The sequence below is a fragment of the Sus scrofa genome, chromosome 8, assembly GCF_054392235.1.
Source record: "Sus scrofa isolate SSC_HxYL_T2T_F1_AM1 chromosome 8, Sscrofa_HxYL_maternal_Yorkshire_Landrace_v2.0, whole genome shotgun sequence".
Classification (NCBI taxonomy): Eukaryota; Metazoa; Chordata; class Mammalia; order Artiodactyla; family Suidae; genus Sus; species Sus scrofa.
In genome coordinates, this window is record NC_139390.1 from 81,607,460 (window position 1) to 81,631,793 (window position 24,334).

General features: G+C 42.5%; 1 protein-coding gene across 5 annotated transcripts in view; it reads right to left on the minus strand.

The window, feature by feature from the left end:
• The window catches only part of LOC110262135 (uncharacterized), a 285,706-nt gene that overhangs the window by 108,013 nt on the left and 153,359 nt on the right, over positions 1-24,334 (minus strand). Inside the window, exon 3 of one of the 5 annotated variants that reach the window (XR_014812788.1) lies at positions 15,129-16,027. The exons of the other annotated variants lie outside the window; for them this stretch is intronic. The gene's annotated coding sequence lies outside the window, so the exon portion shown is untranslated. Of the gene's footprint in view, positions 1-15,128; positions 16,028-24,334 lie in introns of those variants that run through there. 5 annotated transcript variants of the gene reach the window in all.

Below are 24,334 nucleotides of genomic sequence, written 5' to 3' on the forward strand. Positions count from 1 at the left end.
CTGAGCCTCTGCTCTCACGTGCAGGATAAAGCAGGAAGCCAAGAGAACCTCTGCAGTCCTCTCAGGCTCTGACATACTGTGATTTGGCTCTGGAGGAAAGTATGTATTTATACAGAAGGGGCACAATGAGAAAGATGTTATTTCTAATTGAAAACAACCAGCCTTGAGAGTTGACAAGACTTGTCACAGGCCAGGCCAGTCCTTTCCTGAGGATAAGGCAGGTGCCAGTCTGGGCAAGAGAAAAGAGGGTATCCACCTGTATGTTTGGGGGAAGGTCTGCAACCCTCTGCAGAATCATTCACATTTATTTTATTTACTTACTTATTTAGTTAGTTAGTTAGTTAGTTAGTTAGTTAGTTAGTTAGTTAGTTTTGCTTTTAAGGGCCGCCCGCACCCATGGCATATGGAAGTTCCCAGGCTATGGGTCCAATTGGAGCTGCAGCTGCCAGCCTACACCACAGCCACAGCGACATCTAAGCTTCACATGCGACCTACACCACTTTTTAAGCTGGATCCTTAACTCGCTGAGCGAGACCAGGGATCAAACCCACATCCTCATGGATACTAGTTGGATTTTTTTTCCACTGAGCCACACTAGGCGCTCCAGAATTGTTCACATTTAAATGTGCATTTCTGAGCTATCTTTCCCCAGGCAAGTACCAGAAACTTCACCTACACGTCACCAAGAGCCAGTGTTCCTTCTCTAAATGCCAGGACAGCTCACACTGTAGATGCTGTCCTCAGTGGCATTTAGAAAGTGTCCGCTGGCCAGACATAGAATTCATGAATGTAACCTAATTTCTCACTATCTGCCCTCCAGAGGCCAGCTCTTTTACTGATTTAAAAATCCTGATATATCATGATTTCTGAAGCTGTGCTGACTGTCTGAAGAGTCAGTTTCCTTCAGGGTTATTGTGCATCAGGTCTTCTCTTGTTAAGGTACCAGGTAAGGCATAGAGCACTTCTGAGCCCCAGCTTTCCCAATAATAGTCTCCAAAAAATATTGCTGAGAGAAAAAGTAATCACAATGATAGAAGAGACAGTTTGCAAAAGCTGCATCCTATCCATAGCACAGGATTTATGTGGGGAATTTTATAACAAATAACAGCTGGAGAAATTGTGCCATATTTTAATCTTGCGTGTGCAGGCTAACCTTGTTTGAAGCAATCTCAATCTACAAAAATCAGGCAATATTAAGTTCTATTAAGTTCATAAATTATATAATAGTTGCTTTACATAATGTTTATTGACTTTGTTGTGAACAGAGAAATAAAATGTATTCAAACCTCTGCACCTGAGGCCTCACAAAGAAAAATCCTGGTAATTTACAAAAGGATCCAGAATAACACCACACCTAAGATGTACCTAATATGGGCCAAGCACTGTTCTAAGTGCTTTACAAATATGAACTCATTTAATCCTCAGAAGAATCCAAGGCAGGTTTTATTATTATCTCTCCACAACACTAACAGATTAAGAGATTTGCCAAAATCACATGCTAGTAAGGGAAGGGACTCAGTCTTGCTCCCAAACATGTTGAATCCATTCTTCACGCTTCCAACTTCTCTGTTATGTTTACATTCATTTAAAAATTTTACACTTAAGAATTTTTCAATTTAAAAATTTTACATTTTAAAATTTACTTAGTACATATACAAATGATTTTTTTTTTTACTTTTTTGAAATATTAGTTTTAAAACCAAAGTACCTTAACTTAGCCCAGAATAAGTCGGCACTACTTCTCATGGATTTTGAAGGTGAGATATTATATGTCTCTCACCTACAATGACAGAAACTCAACTTGGGCTTAAGCAAAAGAAAGACATATTGCAGTTACAAAAACAGAGCTATTGGGGGTAGAGTTGGCCTCAAGGATCCCAAAGGACTCAAGATACATCATCGAGACTCACTCCCTTTCCAGTTCCCTTTGTGGCTCAGTGGTTAAGGAATCCGACTAGGATCCATGAGGACATGGGTTCAATCCCTGGCCTTTCTCAGGGGGTTAAGGATCTGGCATTGCTGTGAGCTGTGCTGTAGGTCACAGACATGACTCAGATCCCTCATTGCAATGGCTGGGGTGTAGGCTGGCAGCTGTAGCTCCAATTCAGCCCCTAGACTGGGAACCTCCATATGCCATGAGTGTGGCCCTAAAAAGACCAAAAAAAAAAAAAACAAAACAAAACCCAAAGACTCACTCCCTTTCTCTGCTTAGTTCTCAGCTCTGACTTCCTCTGTCTATTGGCCATATTCTCTGAAGATAAGCTTTCTCTCTCCCCTCCCACCCCCATGTGTGTGTGTGTATGTGTGTGTGTGTGTGTGTGTGTGTGTATGTGTGTGTGTGTGTGTGTGTGTGTGTGTGTGTGTTTAAGAGACCAAGGGGCATGGCTATGGGCATAGCTTGTTCACCTGATTCCAGGTTAGCAACCCCAGGACAAGCACTCAGTAACCCATAGACACATGCCCTGAAGGCCACTGACGGGCCTCACTCTGGGCCAGTCAAGGGATCAGAGGACTCCTTTACTATCAATAGTTGGAATCTGGGTTGTAAGATGGTTTCATTATTATTCATTTTTCCCCTTTTATTCATGCATATTTGGGGTTCTCTTGCAAACATTTCCCCCTCAACAAGTTGGAAGAATGCAGCTGACATCTGTTGGTTTGGTCTGCCCAAGATCCTGGCTCCCCCTCTTTTACTTGGGGAACCACTTTCATTCTGCTGCATGTGGTGCTAGGGGAGGGTGAGTGTGATCCATGGCATTTCACCTCTCTGCTCACAGTGATGGCCAATCATGAGGATAGTCCAGAAGATCATCGGGCTTTGCAGACAGTGATCATGTTCAGACAACAAACAACTCTTGGTATGGGCTTGGGGTGGAAAACATCTATACACATGGGCAGGAAGTGAAATCACTGTTAACACAAAGCTGTGACAGCAAGTCATCCCCAATATCCATTAGCCCTTTCCATAATAACAGAAAACCCAGTTGTAAGCTGAACACACCCCAATCTAACTTACAAGATAGGGGTGATCATGTGCCTAAGTTCTGGACAATGAGTTTGAGACAAAAGGGCTGTTGTGGTTTGTGAAAAGGCAGTAGGGGGTGCCCTTGCCCATTTTTTTTTTTTTCTTTATTCCTCCTTCATTTCAGTTAGCTGGAATGGAAACATAATAGCTGGAATTACAGCAGCCATAATGGATCATGAGGTAACTTGGCATGGAAAGAATATGTGATAGAGGAACAAAACAAATTTGCCTGGGTCCCTGGGAATTCATGAGCAGAATAGCCATTTGCATTATCTACCTCCTAACTTCTACCGGAGAAAAATCAATTTCTATCTTGTTTAAGCCACTGTTATTTGGGGTCTCTTGTTACTTACAGCCGAACCAAATCTCAAATGAGTCTAGAAATAGACTCCAGCCAGCACATAGGGATGTGGGTCAGTGGATGGAACCAATGAAGAGTTAGGGACACTCACTTGGTTAGAGTGTGGAGAACACTTTCTAAAAAGATTCTAAGGCTGTTTTTTGTGACAGTCAGTTTTATGTGTCAACTTGGCCAGGCTATGGTCCCCAGTTATTCAATCAAACACTAACTTAGGTGTTGCTGAAGATATTTTGTAGATGTGGGTAATGTCTAGGATCAGTTGGCTTTAAGTAATGGAGATTATTTTAGATCATGGTGGTCCCAACTCAATCAGTTGATAGACTTTAACATCGGAACTACTAATTCCTTGATGAAGAAATTCTACCTATAGAGTTCCCGTCTTGGCGCAGTGATTAACGAATCCGACTAGGAACCATGAAGTTGTCGGTTTGATCCCTGGCCTTGCTCAGTGGGTTAAGGATCTGGCGTTGCCGTGAGCTGTGGCATAGGTTGCAGGCCTGGCTTGGATCCCGAGTTGCCATGGCTCTGGCATAGGCCAGTGGCTACAGCTCTGATTAGACCCCTAGCCTGAGAACCTCCATGTGCTGCGGGAAGTGGCCCTAGAAAAGGCAAAAAGACAAAAAGAAAGAAAGAAAGAAATTCTACCTATGAATTGCAGCTTCAGCTTGAGCCTGAGAGTTCCAGTCTGCCTGTTGTGATTTCATGAAGAGGACCTCACTGGAGCCAGGCTTTTCGCCTATGTTACCTCATTCAAAGCTCTAGCATCAAGTCTCTGAATTATTTCCACTTTGCAACTGAGGGAAAAAAGAGGGTCTGGTGGGTTCAATCTTTATCCTAAGGTCACACCATGAAGAAGTGACAAAGGAACAATTTGTGCCCTCCTGGAGCTGTCTCCAAAGCCACTGTGGTTTCTATTCTGTGAGCCCTACCTCCTTGCTCTCCTGGGCCCTGGACAATATGTTTGCAACAAGGCAACACAACACAAAAGTTAGTCAAGTTTGCCAATCCATTCAGGAGAATATTTTACAATGTTCTGTCCTAAAATATTCTTTTGTTACAATAGACTATTCCTTGGCATAAAAAAAAAAAAAAAAAAAAAAAAAAAAAGGATATCCTACCATTTGTAACAACGTGGATGACCCTTGAGGGCACTAGGTTGAGTGAAGTGAGTTAGAGAAAGACAAATGCTATATATTCTCATCCACGTGGAATCTAAAGAAAAATCTTTTTTAAAAAGCTGAATTCATAGAAACAGAGAGTAGAATAATGGTTGCCAGGTACTGGGGAAATGGGAGATGTTTGTCAAAAGGGTAGTTGAGTTAAAAGTAAGTTTGGGGGTTATAACCCCCAGCATGGTGACTACCATTAATAATGCTGTATGTGAAAATTGCTAAGAGAGTACACCTTTTTTTTTTTTCAGTCTTTTTAGGGCCTCACCCACAGCATATGGCGGTTCCTAGGGTAGGGGTAGAATCAGACTGCAGCCTCCAGCCTACACCACAGCCACAGCAATGAGAAACCCGAGCTGTGTCTGTGACCTACAGCACAGCTCATGGCAACGCAGGATCCTTAACCCACTGAGCAAGGCCAGGGATCGAACATGTGTCCTCATGGATACTAGTCAGATTCGCTTCTGCTGAGCCGAAATGGGAACTCCTAAGAGAGTAAATCCTAAATATTCTCACTACACACAGACACAACATCTGTAACTACTATGTGAGGTGATGGATGTGTTCACTAACATTTTTGTGGTAGTCATTTCACAGTATGACTTAATTCACAATATGACATTTCACAATATGTCAAGTGATCGTGTGGTACATCTTAAACACACACATTGTTCTAAATCAATTATATCTCAATAAAGCTTGGGAGGGGGATCTACTTCATTTTTTAAGTTTATATTATACTTTTACACAATGGAATACTACTCAGCCATAAAAAACTATATTTTAATAGTCCCCACTATGGAGCAGCAGGTTAAGGATCCCGTGTTATCTCTGCAGGGGCTCGAGTTGCTGCTGAGGTGACCTTCCATATGCCTTGAGTGCAGCCAAAAAAATAAACAAATAAATAAATAAGTATAAAAATAAAAATTTTAATTTTGTATTGGAATATAGTTGATTTACAAGGCTGTGTTAATTTCAAATGTAGAGCAAAGTGATTCAGTTATACATGCACATATAGCCATTCTTTTTCAGATTCCTTCCCCATATAGGTTAATATAGAATATTGAGTAGCATTCCCTGTGCTATTCAGGAGGTCCTTGTTGATCATTTATTTTACATACAGTAGTGTATATCCTAATTTATCCCTCCCCCATTACCCCTTTGAGAACCATAAGTTTGTTTTCTATGTCTATGAGTCTGCTCCTGTTTTGTAAATAAGTTTATTTGTATCATTTTTTAGGTTCCACATACAAATAATATCATATGATATTTGTCTTTGTCTGACTTCACTTAGTATGGTAATCTCTAAGTCCATCCCTGTTGCTGCGAATGGCATTATTTCATTCTTTTTCATGGCTGAGTAATATTCCGTTGTAAACATGTACCACACTTTCTTTACCTACTTCACTCTTAAAAGTTAACTGACACCCAACTTTCAAGAACATGCATGTAACATGAATCAAACTACTCCTCCATTGAGGGCATTCCCCTTGTGAGATCATCTTCATCTTCCCTGTCTTGTGGGGGTGCAGTTTTGTTGTGTAAAATAGCCTAACTCTTGAATTAAGAAGTTCAGAGGTGAAATGGTGCTTTTCCCTAACAGCAGAGCACATTAGAGCAGATCTCTTGACTTGTTTCCACTCTGCAAGTCCTCTGGCCCCAGCAGCATCTTAAAGTAAGTGTTCAAGCCAGAAGTTGGTCAACCACGATTATGGAGCTGACAGATTTTTGGCTCTTCCAAGTTTTTTTTTTTTTTCTTTTTTTTTTTTTTTTTTGAGTGACTAAGTAGGTCTAGTTAAGTTTATTATAGGAACAAAAGTTCTTCTGGAAAGCTAATTCTTTTGAATGGCTGAAAAGAAAACTAATATCCCCTTCCCACCCTTCAAGAGTCCACTCTGGCTGAAGCAGAAGAAACTTTTTTCGCATTTCTAAGCCCAAGGCTTGGTGTGGGACGAAGACTGTGAAGTGCCTTTCTAGCCATTGTGATGGGAAAGGAATGCACAGGTTTCTCAAGAGAAGATTGCAAAGGCCACGCTGATCTAATTTATGTGTCTTCCTACCAGGAATAAAACCTCAGGGTTGTGGCACTTACTCGATGATGATTTGATATTTTATGTATTCAGCGCATATTTGGAAATCATTTTCAACTGGATTTTTTAAACTGCTTCTGAAGTGAAAAAGTATTCTTTTCCTCTCTTAGCTTCTGACAGCCACACTGAAAAGCCGTCCTTATATGGGAGAGGAGATGAATGATTGTAGGACCACAGGTTGAAATGAGCCAGTTAGGAAGCCCAAGGACAGCTTCTTTTTTTATTTTTTCCTTTTTTTCGGCCTTTTTTAGGGCTGCACCCGAGGCATATGGAAGTACCCAGGCTAGGGGTTGAATCGGAGCTATAGCTGCCAGCCACAGCCACAGCCACAGTAACGTGGCATCTGAGCCAAGTCTGCGACCTACACCACAGCTCATGGCAACGTGGGATCCTTAACCCACTGAGAGAGGCCAGGGATCAGATCGTACCCGCATCCCTATAGTTACTAGTCAGATTCGGTTCTGCTGCAGGAATGCCCCCAAGGACAGCTTCTAATGCTGGTCAGTGAGAGATGCGTGGTGCTGTATCTGGCACTGGTTTTCAATGTCAGCAACAGCCACTTGGAAGACTGTCCCCTGTCAGCCTGATCTCTTGTTTTTCTCTTTCTCTCTTAGGTGAGAGAGGAGCAATGAGACTTGCACCCTCACTGGAGTGGGCACACAAGCAAGGTTGTGCAGGCTGTGAGGGGACGACGTGTGACAGTGATCCAGACCCTGGGACACCAAGAAAGGAAGCTCCTAGGGTCAGAATCTGCTTTGGGACCTTCTGTGTAGCCCAGGGAACTCTATTCAATATTCTGTGAAAACCTCTATGGGAACAGAATCTGAACGAGACTGGATGTGTGTACACGTGTAACTGCATTACTTTGCTGTACAGCAAACGTGATCACAACCTCGTAAATCAACTCTTCAATAAAATTTTAAAAAATGAAAAAGAAAGAAGATTTGTGAGTATCACACCATCAGGGGAAGATAGTTTTTAAAAGTCTCTGTGCTGATCTCTTTTTCTCAAAAGTTAATCTGTTTAGAAGACACCCTATTAGAAGGGCTTTAAAAAAAAAGACCTGTAAGAAGACAGAACATTTAAAATATTTGTAAATGTGGAGTTCCCATTGTGGGGCAGAGGAAACAAATCCGACTAGGTATCAGGAGGTTGAGGGTTCGATCCCTGGCCTTGCTCAGTGGGTTTAGGATCCGGCGTTGCCGTGAGCTGTGGTGTAGGTTGCAGACCCCGCTCGGATCTGGCATTGCTGTGGCTGTGGTGTAGGCCAGCGGCTACAGCTCCGATTAGACCCCTCGCCTGGAACCTCCAAATGCCACGGGTATGGCCCTAAAAAGACAAATAGACAAAAAAAAAAAAAAAAAAAAAACCTAAAATATTTGTAAATGTTTCATCTGTTCTGAAGATAAATGTTGTTATCCTGATTTCCCACTGTTGAGTTAGCTTTAGAGGGCTGCTGGAACAAATTACCACGAACTTGGTGGCTTCAAACAACAGATGCTTATTCTCCCTCTTTGTTCTGGAGGCCGGAAGTCTGGAATTAAAGTGGCGGCAGGGTTGGCTCCCTCTGGGCTCTGAGGGAGGATCAATTCGGGCCTCTCTCCCAGCTTCTAGTGGCTGCCCCACACATCTCGGCATTTTTCAGCCTATAAACTCATCACTCCGATCTCTGCCTCCTTCTCCTTCTCTTCTGCCTCCATAGGCCTGTGTGTCTTCTCCTTTTGCGACTCTTCTGAAGGCAGCATCACTGGATTCAGGGCCCACCCTGAACCAGGGTGATCTCATCTTGATGCCTTCACCTTCATCACCAGGGCAAAGACCCACACTCACAGATTTTGGGTAATGTGTGTTTGGGGGCCTGTCTTCATCCACTGCAGCTGTGATGCTGTCACTCCCCTGGGAATCCTCGAGGTCCCCAATCTTGGCTTCATCTGGGATCTTTCTTCTCTTTTCTTTGTTTCAATTTCTGTTTCCCGCCTCCCATGCCACCCACAACACAGCTCGGTAACTTGATTACTCCAACCACAGCCACAGCAATTTGGATTCCAAGGTGCATCTTCAACCTACACCACAGCTCACGGCAACACCAGATCCTTAACCCACTGAGAGAGTCCAGGGATCGAACCCGCATCATCATGGATTCTAGTCTGTTTCATTTTCACTGCACCGTGAAGAGAACTCCCCCCAAAAGGTTTTTGGGTTTTTTTAATGATGTTTATTTTTTCCATTATCGTTGGTTTAGAGTGTTCTGCCGATTTTCTACTGTACAGCAAAGGGACTCAGTCACACATGTGGAGCCACATGGATGGAACTAGAGACTCTCATACTAAGTGAAGTAACTCAGAAAGAGAACGACAAATACCAAATACCATATGACATCACTAATATCCGGAATCGAATATATGCCAAAAAGGTTTTTATTGAGAGTCTAGACACAAAGACAAACCAAAAATACCTGCCCTCAAGGACTATGTTACAGTACATCAGCAACTAGATAATATTAATGTGATAGCAGCAAACCAGATCCACCACGGGACTCTACTGGACCACCTGCTCACCGAGTCCAGCATGTCTATGCCTCTGTCTCCCCTGCCCAGACCTAAGCCTGCAACCTCTTTTCTCTATTTCAGCAGCTGCAAACATCACTTCCATAGAGTGACCTGGTACTTGGCACAACTGCATTATTTACGTGTGTGTGTGTGTGTGTGTGTGTGTGTGTGTGTGTGTGTGTAATTTTTTAAACCCATTAAGTCTGACTCTAGGGGTTTTTTCGGTTTGTTTGTTTGTTTTGGCTTTTTAGGGTCGCACTCCCGGAATATAGAGGTTCCCAGGCTAGAGGTCGCCTTCGAGCTGTAGCTGCTGGCCTACACCACAGCCACAGCAGTGCCCGATCCTTAACCCACTGAGCGAGGTCAGGGATCGAACCCATGTCCTCATGGATGCTAGTCAGATTTGTTTCCGCTGAGCCACGATGGGAACTCCACATCATTTCCATATTAAACCCGCCTTTTTCTTTTCTTCTTAGTCCTCAACCATGAAACAGTACATCACTCTGCCACACCATCCCATTTTCTTGGATAACAAATCCACATGTCACCATGTTACACAACTTAAGAAATCAGAATTTTCCACTAGGAAAGCGTCTTTCAAGTGCAAATGTCACAGTCAAGAAGCAATTTTTGTCTTTGGAACTGATTAAAATAAGTTACTTTTCATGGTCTGGCTTTTTTTTCGGGGGGTGGGGAGGTTCACCAGGATTCTCAGTATTTCAAGAGTCTGAACTCCAAAAGTTCGCTACTGTAGAAAAATGTTTGCTCTACCCTAGGATTTCATGAATGTATCCTCTGCTGTTTTTTGTTTTTTGTTTTTTTCCTTTCTAGTATTTAGATGAAGAAAAGGGATACATAAACTATATTTGTCAAATTTCACTTTAATACTTTGAATTTCACACTCTGGCTTAGGTGTTATTACCTGGCAAAATATAAGCAATCCAGAAGTACCACAACTCCGCCTATGAGCAAGGGAGAGAGAGACGGGAGGGGGAGACGCAGTGATTCCAGAAAGACCTTTTATGCCCATTCACACATCCTTGCTGCTCGAGCCACCTGCACCTCTGAATTCCCAGGCCATCCGCTGAGGCAAATGCCCTAGAGAGCTAGTCCTTCTTTATCACCACGAAGAAATTTCTTAGCAATTATTTTATCATCATTTAGGACAATTTTGTTCTTTGGGCACGTCCAGTGTTTAGACTCCTGGGTAAACAACCTTCTACTGAACAGCCCTGGCTGAGGGGTGGTTATTGTGATTTTGACATTAGAAGCAACCGGCCTAATAAGCAGCCAGACGTACTTGGTAGCATATTTAAAAATTAACACTAAGTCACAATGGGAACTTCTTTTTTTTCTTTCTCAATTCATTAGTTAAATGAATATTCCCTCCTATCCATCACTAGTTCCTAGGAGGCAAATTTTTAACTCCACTGTTCTTAGAGTGACCTCTTTGATACCCAACTCAATCTGAAAATTAACCCAAGATATATCGAAGGGCAAAAGTCTTTGCTCTCAGAGCTGACAAGATTTGAGACAAGCTCAGGCACAACTGGATCAGAGTCTAGAATTGTAGAAGCCGGCAATCTAGACAATGAGGCTGGGGCTTCCGTGTGCCCCACATTCACACCGCTAGACCAATGACACCCTGCAGAGCCCCTCAGCCTCCTAGAGTCTGAATCTAGGTTTGCACGCACAGTGGGATTTTTTTTTTTTTTTTTTTTTTTGCCCTTTAGGGCTGCATCCGCAGCACATGGAGGTTCCCAGGTTAGGGGCTGAATCAGAGCTGCAGCTGCCGGCCTACACCACAGCCACAGCCACAGCCACACAGGATCCTTAACCCACTGAGGGGGAACAGGGATTGCACCTGCATCCTCTTAGAGACAACATCGGGTCCTTAACCCCCTGAGCCACAACAGAAACTCCAGCAAACACTCTTCTAAACCCGCTTCGTAGACTAACTCAATCCTCATAACATCCCCAGGAGACGGAAAGTGTTATTACTCGCATTTGGATGGACACGGAGACACACCATTGAGACCCCACGTCCAGGAGGAAGAGCGTGTCAGGGTTCATGTCAGCAGCAGAGCAGCCACTCCAGCTCTGCCCCCAGGCAGCCTGCTTCATGGGGTAATTCCTCTAGGGATCCCCACTGGCCCAGCCCCCATGGGGCCCAGTTTTCCCCATGGTTTGAATACAGATTTTGAATCTTAGCAAAGTAGAGACAAGAAAAGATCATTAGAAAGTTTATCCCAGGAGTTCCCATCGTGGCTCAGTGGTTAACGAATCCGACCAGGAACCATGAGGTTGCGGGTTCAATCCCTGGCCTTGCTCAGTGGGTTAAGGATTCGGTGTTGCCATGAGCCATGGTGTGGGTTGCAGATGCGGCTCGGATCCCGAGTTGCTGTGGCTCTGGCGTAGGCCGGTGGCTACAGCTCCGATTCGACCCCTAGCCTGGGAACCTCCATATGCCCTGGGAGCGGCTCAAGAAAAGGCAAAAAGACAAAAAAAGAGAAAGAAAGAAAGAAAAAGAAAAAGAAAAAGAAAGTTTATCCCAGAGTTCCCACTGTGGTGCAACGTCTGGAGCAATGGCATACAGTTTCAATCCCCGGGCACAGGAGGGTAAGGATCTGAGTTGCCGAATCTGCTGCAGAGGTTGCAGAACATCATAAGCTCTCAGGGCAGCCAAGAAAGAAATAAAGTTTATCCCACTACAAATAATAATTAATTCTATCATAATGTTTGCCCACACAGCCCAAGTCTTAAAAGCCTAGACATTTTGCCTTTTTTTACCCAGTTAGCTTCAGGCCCGTGGCCAACCGGTTGTCAATCATTTTAACCTCTCAACCTAACTCCACAGAACAGAATATTCTCAGAGAAATCTGAAAAGAATTGGTTGGCTGCCTTTTGACTGCAGTTTCTCAGCCTGCACTTTACAGAATCCTTGGTTGGTAAGAAGAAATTCCCTCCAAAGCCACGGTGACCAAATTCTTTTAGAGCTTCAGCAGTTTTTCTTTCTTTAAGCCAGAGTCAAAAAAAAAAAAAAAAAAAAGTTACCGTTACACTCTCTATTTATTTATTTTGGCCTCAGTGGACGAGACCACAGCTCAAACTTTATGGGCCTAATAAAATTCCCAACATTCTCAGACACAGGTCGTGATGTGTGAGTGCTGGGTGGAAAACAAAGGTGCATTTATGAAGGGAATGGACGCACTCAGAGATAAGGGAATGGAGTCAGGCTACCGGGTGAGGCTGCAGCCACCATATGAGCGAGCCTGTCCCCCATTTGCCACATGCCTTTTCCTCTGTCCTCCTTCCCCACAGTGACCCAGTGCCCGGTGCTGTTCCTCAATTACCAGGACCTCCCACCATGTCACTCACAAAGAATGAGGTCTAGGACTTTCCACCCTCATGATAGGGATGGAGTAGGATAGTTTCACAGGTAGTTGTAGGAGTCCCAGTTAGGGACCACAGATGGAGAGGGAAGCCTAGGGGACTTTGGGAGATCCCTGTAAGTTAATAATTGCTCAAGAAAGCATCCAAACGAGGCAGGCCCATGCTTGACTAGTGGAAGCCTGAGATGTGCCTCTGGTCATTGGATGGGGGATGGGATGAGCCCTGCATTCAGGTTCAGACCAAGGGCAGAAGTTTAAGGACCACCCTTCTGCTGATTAGAATAAGCACCATGACGATTCTATTTGACCTTATAGGGTCAAAGACTCTCTTCCTGGATACTAAGCTGGAGCTACTATGCTAAGAAAGAGAAAGAGGCGGTCTTTTCTGACCCCCCACCCACCTTGGATGATGAACTGTAGCCCACCAGATCCTGGGGGTAGAACCTCCTTGCCTGCCTGCTTGCATCTCTCACAAGCGTCCTATCCTAATCAATCTATTTCCTGCCTAGCACTTTGTCTCTCACTGAATTCCTTCTGTGCGGAGGCACAAAGAACCTGAACCTCAGTTAAGTCCAGATGCCGGGTGAGTGATTCTAATTTCAAAACCATGGGTTCAAGTCCCAATCTCGATTCTGGCTGGGTTCAAGTCATAAGTGCTCTCAGTTTCACTCATACCCACTCCTTCCCAACCTCTCTGTCCTGTGTGTCCTTCCCCAGCAGCTCAGCTTTCTTCTATGTGACAGTTGCTTAACCTGTTAGAGTTTCTTAATATGTTACCTCAACCTTGTAGGGAAGGCCTTTCAGCACCTTTCTGGGGCCAGTGGTTCTGTTGTTGAGGAAGTGGGTAGAGTTTGCGGCACTTTGGAAATTATACTACACCAGTGGTTGCCTAATGGACCATCTAATGTGGACTAAATCCTTGCATCCCCTGGAAATTCGCCCACTGAATACCTATCCCCCAAGGTATTTGGAAGTGAGGGTTGGATGAGGGCATGAGGGTGGGGCCATCATGATGGGATTAGTGCCTTCTAAGAGGAGGAGACATGGGGTCCCTTTCTACTTAGATAGAAGGGAGGGTGGAGAGGAAGGGGGAAGGTCACATGGAAACTAAGCAGGAAGAGGCTGCTCCACCAGAACCCAACCTGATCTCAGAGGTCCCACCTCCAAGACTGAGAGATGTCAATGCCTGTTGTTTATGGTATCTCATTGCAGCAGCCAGAACTGAGACACCTGCCGCAGCACTAGCCCCCAAAGCTTGCAGGAGTGTGCAAGTTACACTGGCCTGTAGTTGGGATGCTTAATCAGCCTGGTTTCACCTGCACTTTCTGTACTTCATCATGTTTCCATAAACTTTTCAACTTTCATCTCCCTGGATTCTCCTAACACTCCTACCTCGCTAGGTAAACAAAACTACACACAAATTGGTTTTCTCTTCCCTGTACCAAACGGAAGTTCTCTTACTAAAAGGAACTGGGTGAAGTTTGTTACTTTGAAGCCTACAGTTTATCAGCTAAAAACCACAAAACTTCCTTTAGGTAATGTGTATGGAAAAGAGATAAGGGGCTCTTAGTCCCTTGTAAGGGATTAATGACTTTAGTTCTTTAAGTAAGAATCACTCTTCCTGAAAGTATAAATCCTCAGATGGATCATGCATATAGCCTTTCCGTTTTTTAAGATCTGAAAACTCAGTGGGAACATATTACAAGACTAATTATGCCTAGAGCAAATAAGAACTGCTGTCTACCTTCAGATAAGATTAGGGTAGGGGTTTTATTTACTTCTTTTCTGCCCCCCAATTTTTTCATCTATGCACTTTCTCTCATGCATGATGTTTTTAAAAACTGCATTTAGCATTAACATCTTGCCATCTTTCCTGTCCCTCAATTTTCTCTCTTGCTTCTAACATCTGCATAAGTTTTCAATTTAGATTATATTTCCAGCAGACGTTATATCTTTTAGAGGGTTTGCTTTCTCTTCCTTAAAAAGGACATGTAATACATTCTATTACTTTGAAAGAAAATTAGCCTAAATAAAGATGTTCAGAGATCCTGATTGTTGCTTCTTAACTCTGTGTGTGTGTGTATGTCTGTGCGTGTGCGCATACTCACACGTGCCAGATAACATGCGGGATTGTGCACACACCTTCGCGCACATGCACACACGCACACACAGGCAAATAAGCATGCATGCAGAAAAAGATGAGCTATAGAGAGAAAGCTTGTGTTTCATAAACGCCAAAGGAAAATAAGACTATCTTCCACTTGTTCCTAAAAAGGTAATATAGATAAACATTTAAAACACAATCAAAAATTCCACCGCAGAGCATTTTCAATATTCAAAATCATATATGTGCAAAGCAGGATGTTTCTGTTTTCTGGTTTTCCCTTGATGCTCAGCAGAAACATTAGCTCATGATACTAATGAACAGCTCTCTGGGGATTTGAAGTATGTAAAAATCTACCTTTAGCTGTATGAACACAAGTTTTACTATAATTTTTTGTAACAGGCTGGTAGCTCTTGAAGAAAACTGTGGCTGTCTTAATTTTTTTTTTCTTTTCTACATAGAAACCCTTCACTCCAATTACCCCTGCCCTCCAGCCCCACCCTTCCCTCTCTTTTCCAAAAAGGGAAATCTGTCAGTTATTCACATTCTTTTCAGATTTAAGTCTACAGTTATCTCTCTGCAGTAATTTGGCTTCTTTAACATCCTTAAAATATGTAAGGACCTCAGTCCCTATTATCGGAGTCCCAGACATCAGTCAGCAGGGCAGGGTGGGGAGGGGGCAGGTGGACCAGGCAGGAAAAGGGCACTTTTCCTGGCTTCTGAGCTCACCTGGGCTGCTTTTTCTTTTCCCAGCAAGACTGACCTTGTTAACTGTAACACAAACAGCAAAAAGCCCTAAACGACAACAGACTCTTCAGGGCACTTGAAGCCTATAAAATCTAAGTCTATGAAACTGGCCCACAGAGTTTTTCTTGGCTTCTCACCTTCTCACCTCTCCTGAGCAGGAGAGAACCCATTTTCCATGCATGATGGGTAGTTTAGCCTGATTATCTTGCTTTTGTCTAGAGGATAACTAAGATCGACAGTTATTAAGTTCTGGGGTTTCACTCCTCTTAGGACCTCTAGAGTTTAGCACAGTGACAAGCAGGCACCCAGTAAAATAGTGGATGCTTGACTGAATGCATGAATGAACGAATGCTCATATTTGAGAGTGAGCTGAGGTACCATTTCCGGTAGGCAACTGGAGCAGGATGGATGAACTAGTACAAATACCTGAAAGGACATTTCCAGGACTAACAGGATAGCCCATTATCCAACAAGAGCTCTTTGGGATGGTGAGTCAGCCTCAATCAATGGACATTCCTTGGAAATGATATTGAGAGATGGAACTTCTTGAGCAAAGTGTTGACGCAACTTCTGAGCAAGGAGCGTCCAGTCTATGGGATGCATAAGACAAAAAAACTGGGAATCAGGAAAGACTGTGTTGAGATTTTCTGTTACTCATGCCTGACTGAATGCATGCATGAATGAATGCCTACATTTGAGAGTTAGCTGAGGGTCCATTTCCAGCAGATAATTGGAAGGTTGCAGACAACTGCACAGGATGGTTGCCATCAATCATCAACTCAGCTCATCCAGAACTTCAACCAGAATTCTAGCACCTCGGAGGATTCCATGCTAGGGATTTACAACTCACACATAAACTTTGTAGATTACATCCTTGGTCTACGGTCAGCCCTACCCTAAATAGATGAGATGAACCCCTTCTTCTCCCCAAATTCCTCCTACCTGAATTGGTTAGTAGCAAACAAATACTTTCATCCCACAGTGAGATCTAAGTCTTAAAATAGATTTAACAAATGAAATAATAAATGCCTCACATTAGATTCTTTCGGAGATTCCAGAGATTGAGCAAGCAAGGACTGGGAGTTGAGAAAGGAATTGCTAAAAGGAGGCAGATGCAGACAAAAAAAAAAGAGGGAGAGAGAGAGAACTTGAGTGGGGAGTTCCCTCTGTGGCGCAGCAGAAACGAATCTGACTAGGAACCATGGGGTTGTGGGTTCGATCCCTGGCCTCACTCAGTGGGTTAGGGATCTGGTGTTGCTGTGAGCTGTGGTGTAAGTTGTGGACTCAGCTCGGATCCCGTGTTGCTGAGGCTGTGGTGTAGACTGGCAGCTGTGAAAGCTCGATCCCCTAGCCTGGAAACCACTATATGCCAGGAGTGCGGCCCTAAAAAGCAAAAAAAAGAGAGAGAGAGAGAGAGAGACCTTGAACACCAAGAAGTGGGCTGCTCACTCCTGAGTTAGCCAGAGGTTTACACACTTAGGACAGCTTGACATCTAGGCACTTCCTTCCCTGAGGTTTTGTTTGATGTTTGTTTTGTTTTTTGGCCCCATCCATAGCATATGGAAGTTCTAAGGCCAAGGATCAAATCCAAGCTGCAGCTGTGACTTATATCACAGATCCCTAACCCACTTCCCCACAGCGGGAACTCCCTTCCCTGAGTTTTTAGCAAACCGCTGTCACAAGCCACAGCCAGGGGACTGGACAAGAACCACCAAAAAATCAAGAACCACCATGAGGATGTCTGCCTCAAGCCCCAGCTCTAGTGCTGCCCACGCCCAAACCTCTCTGGACTTCAGGCCAGCAAGAAGCTGGAAGAGGCCAAGTTGTCAGAGATACTCTCCATAAGATCTCCAAGGACCTGAGTTCCTCTCCCACTGGCTCCAGTCACAGCCCCTGCAGCCAGTCAATGCTCCAAGGAGGGGGAAACAGAGCCACTGTCCCGAGCTGGGCACCATCTCAAGAGATTACAACCCCACTTGCAGTTTAATGACAATGCACTCGGCCCTATTCCATGGGAGTCCCTGCCCCTCGCAGGCTTTCATGTGTCCACAAATAAAACAACGAGGAGAAGATTGATGGTTATTCTCAAATCAGAGAGGAAAATATATTTTTCAAAGGAGTTTGATGGTTGGCTTGATTTGAGAAAAACGGTTCCTGATTAGTTTATCTTGAGATTCTTAAAATTAAATTGAGCATTAATAGATTGGGGGTAGACAATAGATACATTTATTTATAGCCTATAACCAAGTTACTCTACTAAGTTAAAAATTAATGTTTTTGTATATATATGTATAACTGATTCACGTTGCCATACACCTGAAATTACACAACATTGTAAGTCAACTATACTCCAATAATGTTTTTTAATTAATATTTTTACCAAAAAAAAGGTTCAAATATTTATAACAACATTTTCCTTTTGAGATAAATGCATTTGTGTATCCAAGTGCATCTTGCTAACCCTACATGGGTGAGTATTTATATGTGAATATTATTACAGTTATTTAAACATTACCTTCAAATATTTTAAGGCATGATTACCAGCCTTTAATCGAATACACATTAACAGAGCCACCATCTTGAAATGGAATTTACAAAAATGTTTTAAAAGAGAAAAGCTATAAGGATTGCAAAAACTAATGAGGTACAGAAATTGCAGTTGCATATTTTCTAATTATACAGTTGCATATAGATAAAATTCTGAAGTAACACAATCTTTGACATGGTTGTTCTTATGTTTTGGGGTTCCTGCTGTGGCTCGGCAGAAATGAATCTGACTAGTACCCATGAGGATACACTTTCTATCCCTGGCCTCACTCAGTGGGTTAAGGATCTGGCATTGCCGTGAGCTGTGGTACAGGTTGCAGATGTGGCTCAGGTCTAGCATTGCTGTGGCTGTGGTGTAGGCCGGCGGCTACACCTCTGATTCAACTCCTAGCCTAGGAACCTCCATCTGCAGTCCTTAAAAAAAAAAAAAAAAAAAAAGTTCTTTTCTTTCAATACTGTTTTTAACCTTTGTGGATAGCAAGATGGGAACCCCCTAATTTATTTCCCTTTGGTTTTCCTGTGAGCTCTGTAACAAGGCATTTTCTCCCATCTCCCACTCCTCACTGCAGTTTTCTCCAAATAGAGCACTATTTGAAATCTCCCATGAAAAAGCTCTATCACAATTTAAATAGATAGGGGAGGATGGTGGAAAGAACTCACAAACACTTGCTGTATGACCAAAGGTCTCCAGAAGACGGAAATCAGAATTTTCTCCCTAATTTCTGTGTGATGAAAACAATCACTATTTACACCCTCATGGAGCACATTGAACTCTGGCTTACATACTATACTTTACAAAACTGTTTAATGTGCTATTACTTGCATATTATTTCATGTTTTGTTTTGTTTTGTTTTGTCAGCTGCAATAAATATTTTCTCTGGGAAATCAGGACATTCAAGAGGCACATTGAGAAGACCTACCTGCCTCCTCATATGTCCCTGGACCATTTCCTTGTTGCTACACAAATATGCTATTTGCTTGTTGCTACATAAATATGCTATTCCTATAGAACATTCTATTTCCCATTTGCAAGGAAAAGCATTTATCAAGTATTTCTCAGATTCCTAACCTAATTCAGACACAGAGAAGGAGGGGAGAAAATGAGGGAAAAGAGAATAGAGTCTCAAGAATATGTTAGATAATATCAAGTGGCAGAACACACATGTAATCCAAGTCCCAGAAAGAGGAGAAAGAAAAAATGGGGAGAAACTATTTGAAGTGATGACCAAACATTTTCCAAATTTGAGGAAATGCATACATTTACACACTCTGCCTGCTCTCAAAACATCAGGAAGGAAAGCCAAATTTCAGAGTCAAAATCGGAAGTCAAGAGACAGAGGCAAAGTCAGAAGCCATGTATAATGAATAAGTCTGGAAAGGAGAAAAAGAAAAATGACACATTTTATACAGAGGAACAGCAATTCATTGCTGACTGACTTTTCATCAGAAACTATGGAAGCCAGAAGAGCATAGGAAAACATTTTTAAAGTGATGACAGGAAAAAAATTTATCAATCCATAATTCTATATCCAGCAAAAATACCCTTCAATAACAAAAACAAAAATAATGATATTTTCAGTTTAAAAAAAAAATGAAGAGAATTTGTCACCAGAAAACTCGTGTAACAAGGAATTCTAAAGAAAGTTCTTCAGGCTGATTGGGAAAATTATCAAACAGAAATTAAATGCTCAGGAAGGAATAAAGAGCAACAGAAATGAGGGGGAAACATATAAATCAAAATGTTGTTGTGAAAAAAAAATGCTATAGTGGACATCCATTTTGGGCCACGATAAGCACACTTACATCCAGTCAATCTTCCCTATCAAAAATTCGAAACTAAAAGGAACAAACAACTACTAAAACTAAACACAAAACCTCAGGAAAGGAAACACAGAAGATAAGACAGACTTCCAAGGGCACATTTACCTTCAAGGACATTTGCTCATTAGGAAGTGACGGCTTTAAAAAAAAAATGAAAACCTGAGCAGAGATTTCAGAACTCTCACAGGGTCAGAGGGACAAAATTGGGGTTCAAGGTGGTACGAGGCTGAATAATGTCCCCTAAAAATTCATGTCTACCTGGAACTTCAGAATGTAAACTTATTTGGAAATAGGCTCTTCACAGATAACAATTAGTTAAGGTGGTTCCTGAATCTAAAATGACCATTTAGATGAGCCATGGAAGACGTAGACATGCAGGGAAGCAGATCATGTGACAGCAGAGGCAGAGACTGGAGGGATGCAGCTGCACGCAAAGGATGCTAAGGGCAGCTGAGACCACCAGAAGCTAAGAAGAGGCAGACAAGGATTCTTCCTCAAGGCTTGAGAGGAGTGTGGCCCTGCTGATGCCTTGATTTGGAACTTCTGGACTTTAGAACTGTGTGAGTGAGAATCAATTTCTGCTGTTTTAAGCCACCTTGTAGTTATTTTTAATAGCAACCCTAGGAAACTAGCACAAGGGTCAACCAAGGAGGAAGAGTTAAAAAATAAGAGTGAGTCATACACAGACCAGACATCTTGAAGATGACTCAACTTACTCTTGAATTGCATTAACATGAGTTACATGTAACTTAAATGCTTGTCAAAAGGAAAGTCAACCCTCCCTGAAAAAAAAAAATGTAACATACAGAACTCCAAATTATCTCTGCAATAAGCGTACACATTGCTTATGCTGCAATTAAAAATAATCAAAAATGCCACCAAACAATGTCTAAGGCCATTTGAGGGGGTCTTTGATCTCCTTAACAAAAGCAATTTCAGGAGACAGAAGTATTGAAGCCCTGGGTAGAATTCAGAAAGCAGAAATAAAGTGAGGAAATAGAGCAGGACAAAAACAAATATTTTGGCCACAGAATCATAACCTTTTGGAAACCAGTGGCTACGATAAGCCAAAAAAAAAAAAAAAAGGAGAATCCATAGATGATTCTTTGCCAAATGACCAAAGAATGAGAAGTACCTTGAACAAAAGCAGGAGGAGTGGGTGCGGAGTGGGGAAGGTCAGCTTGTGTCCTACTGTTCAAGCACTTTGTCCAGTTTCTGTCTAAAAATCTACTCCATGAAGAGTTCCTCAACTCTCAGCATGCACAGGCAACAGATCACAGGCCGGGTGAGAGATGGAAGTTACAAAGAATTGATTTGATTTGTGCTGCATTTGCCTGGACAGAGTCTTTGTTCAAAGGTGCTGGATTCCCAGCCTCCCTGCTGGCAGCATCATTCACGCTCACAGCCTGTGGTTTTGCCTTCAGTTCTAAGACTCAAGAACTTTTCAGAAGGAAGCTTTAAAAATCTGCTTTGAATTACAGCACAGCGAGGCCATATTTTTCTTCACCAATGGGGTTTTTCTCTTTATTGGACTTTGGAACACTTTGGAAGAGAAGGACATTGAAATGTTGGAAGGGCAGGAGGTCTCTCCAGCTCCCATCTCCAAGTTTAATAACTTGAATATCCTCTGGTGAACTCATTTTCAATAACTTGTATCCATTTTGATTGTCCTTTTTTCATTTTCTGTAAAGCCATTTTCCAAATTTTAAATTCCTCCTAAGAGCATGTGCCTCAGAACAACGAACTTGGACTTTGTTATTGTCAGTGAGCCTTCCTCATCTCCAGGTTCCAACACCCCTAAATTGGAACCACAGATTGATTAAAAAGTGTGTTCCATGGAACACAGAAATCTTGGGAAAGCTACCGTGACCTCGTTCTTGGGTGACTGTAGAAGATGCTTGCTCAGGAGTCCTAAGTGAGTTCTAGGCCTTCTGCAAAAATGGATGGAAAGGTTTAAAAAAAATGAATGAATGAGTGTAGGAAACCATCAATCCTGGAGATGCGATCAGTGATGTGAAAGAGGCTGGCGACCCCATGAAAATTGCATGTGGCAGACTCCACACTCTCTAGTTCAAGTGCCTGCAGGTGAGCTCCATTAGAGCTGAGCCCTCTTCTGTCTTTTTACCTCCCTGTCTCCAGAACTGGAAAATATGATCTCAAAGAATTGGGACTCCAAAAGCAAAATGGAAATGTTACTGTCACTTGACATTTTGGAGGAAAACATTAAGGAACAATCAAAAAAATCCACCCTAGCTCATCAAAGGCTATTTCCCGTACATCCAGAATGTGCGTATGTGTTTGAAGAACAGCTTTTTAAAGCTCTAAGAGGAAGTTCTGAGAACAGAAAGCAACAATTTATGTCTTTAGCACTTTTCCTGCTCTGGGTTTTATGGTCACTAGTTTCTAACCAATCCACACCACCCTTCCCTGGGAAAGCCCCCTATTACATCCCAGACTCCTCCAATCAGAAGAGTTATAAGAACTCCAAACAAATGTGACATCTGCTGTTGGCAATCTCAATGAAAATTCACTCTGGGAGATGTTGAATTCCAACTTCTCTGCAGTTCTCACTATTCTGTTTTCACTGTGTTGACTTTATAAGCAAACCAAGCAAGGTGACATCATTCCTCCAAAAAAGGAAAGGATAAAATTAAAACCCTTTGCAATGGGGATGTGTATTCATCTTCTTGGACTTTGACAGTGTTTAAATCAGGGAAATCTCAAAGTGTATGTATCTTTCCATTGGATTCCATATGTCAAATATATGTATACATATTCTCCGTAGAGCTGTGAAAGTCTTCTGCCATAGCATGCTTAAAATCTAGCGCTGTATTCATTGCCCTAGAAAACCAGGAACTATTTACCCTCAAGTGATAATGACTGTGGAACATGGCGGGGGAGCTGGCTATGACCTTCAAGTGGAACACACACAAAATTCCACTGCCACCCTTCCCCAGCCCAGCTCTGACTTTCCCCCAGGAAATCCAATGGTTCGTCCAACTGAGAATAGCGTCAGACTTTCACATAGAAAGTTTATCACTGTTGCGATGAGATTTTAACACCCCATTTTTTCTTCCTGTGTAAAATAAAGCACGGAGTCATTCAGACAGTTTAAGACAGGCCATCAAACCCTGCCTGCACTTATCAACTCCAAGAAAGACAGATCAACCTGTACTTCATCAGTCTTATCTTAGAAATCGAATCAGAGGCTCTTCTCTCTGGATTTTTTCACATTGTTCCTTATTACCTACTTGGGCTGTTTGCTTAAGTGTTTGTGTTTACATTTTTTAAAAGACTTAATGATATTTGTTTGCATTAAGGCTGATTTGCATTGCATCCTCTAAATCTGAGATAGCTGGCTTCACAAATTTGAACTTGCTTCTTTTTAAGGGATAAAAAAAGAAAAATAACATTTGAGTACTATTTCCAGACATTTTATACATGTTATCGAATTTACACCTTTTTTTCTTTTTCTTTTCATGGCCTCGCCTGCGGCATATGGAAGTTCTCGGGTCAGGGGTCAAATTGGAGCTGCAGCTGCCGGCCTACACCACAGCCACAGCAATGCCGAATCCAAGCTGCATCTGTGACCTACACCGCAGCTTGTGGCAATGCTGGATCCTTAACCTGAGAGAGGCCAGGGATCAAACCTGCCTCATCACAGACACTGTGTCAGGTCCTTAACCAGCTGAGCCACAATGGGAACTCCCACATTTACAACTTTAAATAGTCTAAATATTATTATCCCTATGATGTGGAGGAAGAGAATGAAAGTAATAGAAGTAAAATAACTTGCCCAAAATATTATACAACACATAAGGTGTGATACAGGAATAGGAATTGAGAACTGTCTGACCCCAAAGCCACTGATCTTTCCCCTCCACCACTTTCCCCTCATCACAGGTCTGGTTATGTGGGGAGTCAAGGAAACATTATGAGCCTGTAAATTGATCCGTTTACTAATACTACCCTTAAAAAGCATTCCACGTAATACTTATAACAAGAACCATCAGGATCCTTCCAAATGTATACAAATATAACAACGCCTTCAAGATTTTTTTTTTTTTGGTCTTTTGTCCTTTTGGGGCCACACCCGCAGCATATGGAGGTTCCCAGGCTAGGGGTCTAATCAGAGCTACAGCTGCCAGCCTATGCCAGAGCCACAGCAACGCCAGATCAGGGCTGAGTCTGCGACCCATACCACAGCTCACAGCAAAGCTGAATCCTTAACCCACTGAGCAAGGCCAGGAATCGAACCCACAACCTCATGGTTCCTAGTCGGATTCATTTCCGCTGCACCATGATGGGAACTCCAACAATGCCTTCAAGATTAAATGAGAGTCTATTTAAACTATCTATATGATTAGAGTCTATTTAAACAATCTATATGAACTGTTGTATCAGTTCATTGGGATTGGGGTCCAGTGACCTGAGTAAAGGCTTAGGTTTCTCCATTTAATATCTGTGAGAGTTTGAATGAGCTACTTATTATTAAGAGTTGTATTATTTGTGAAATGGTATGTGGCAG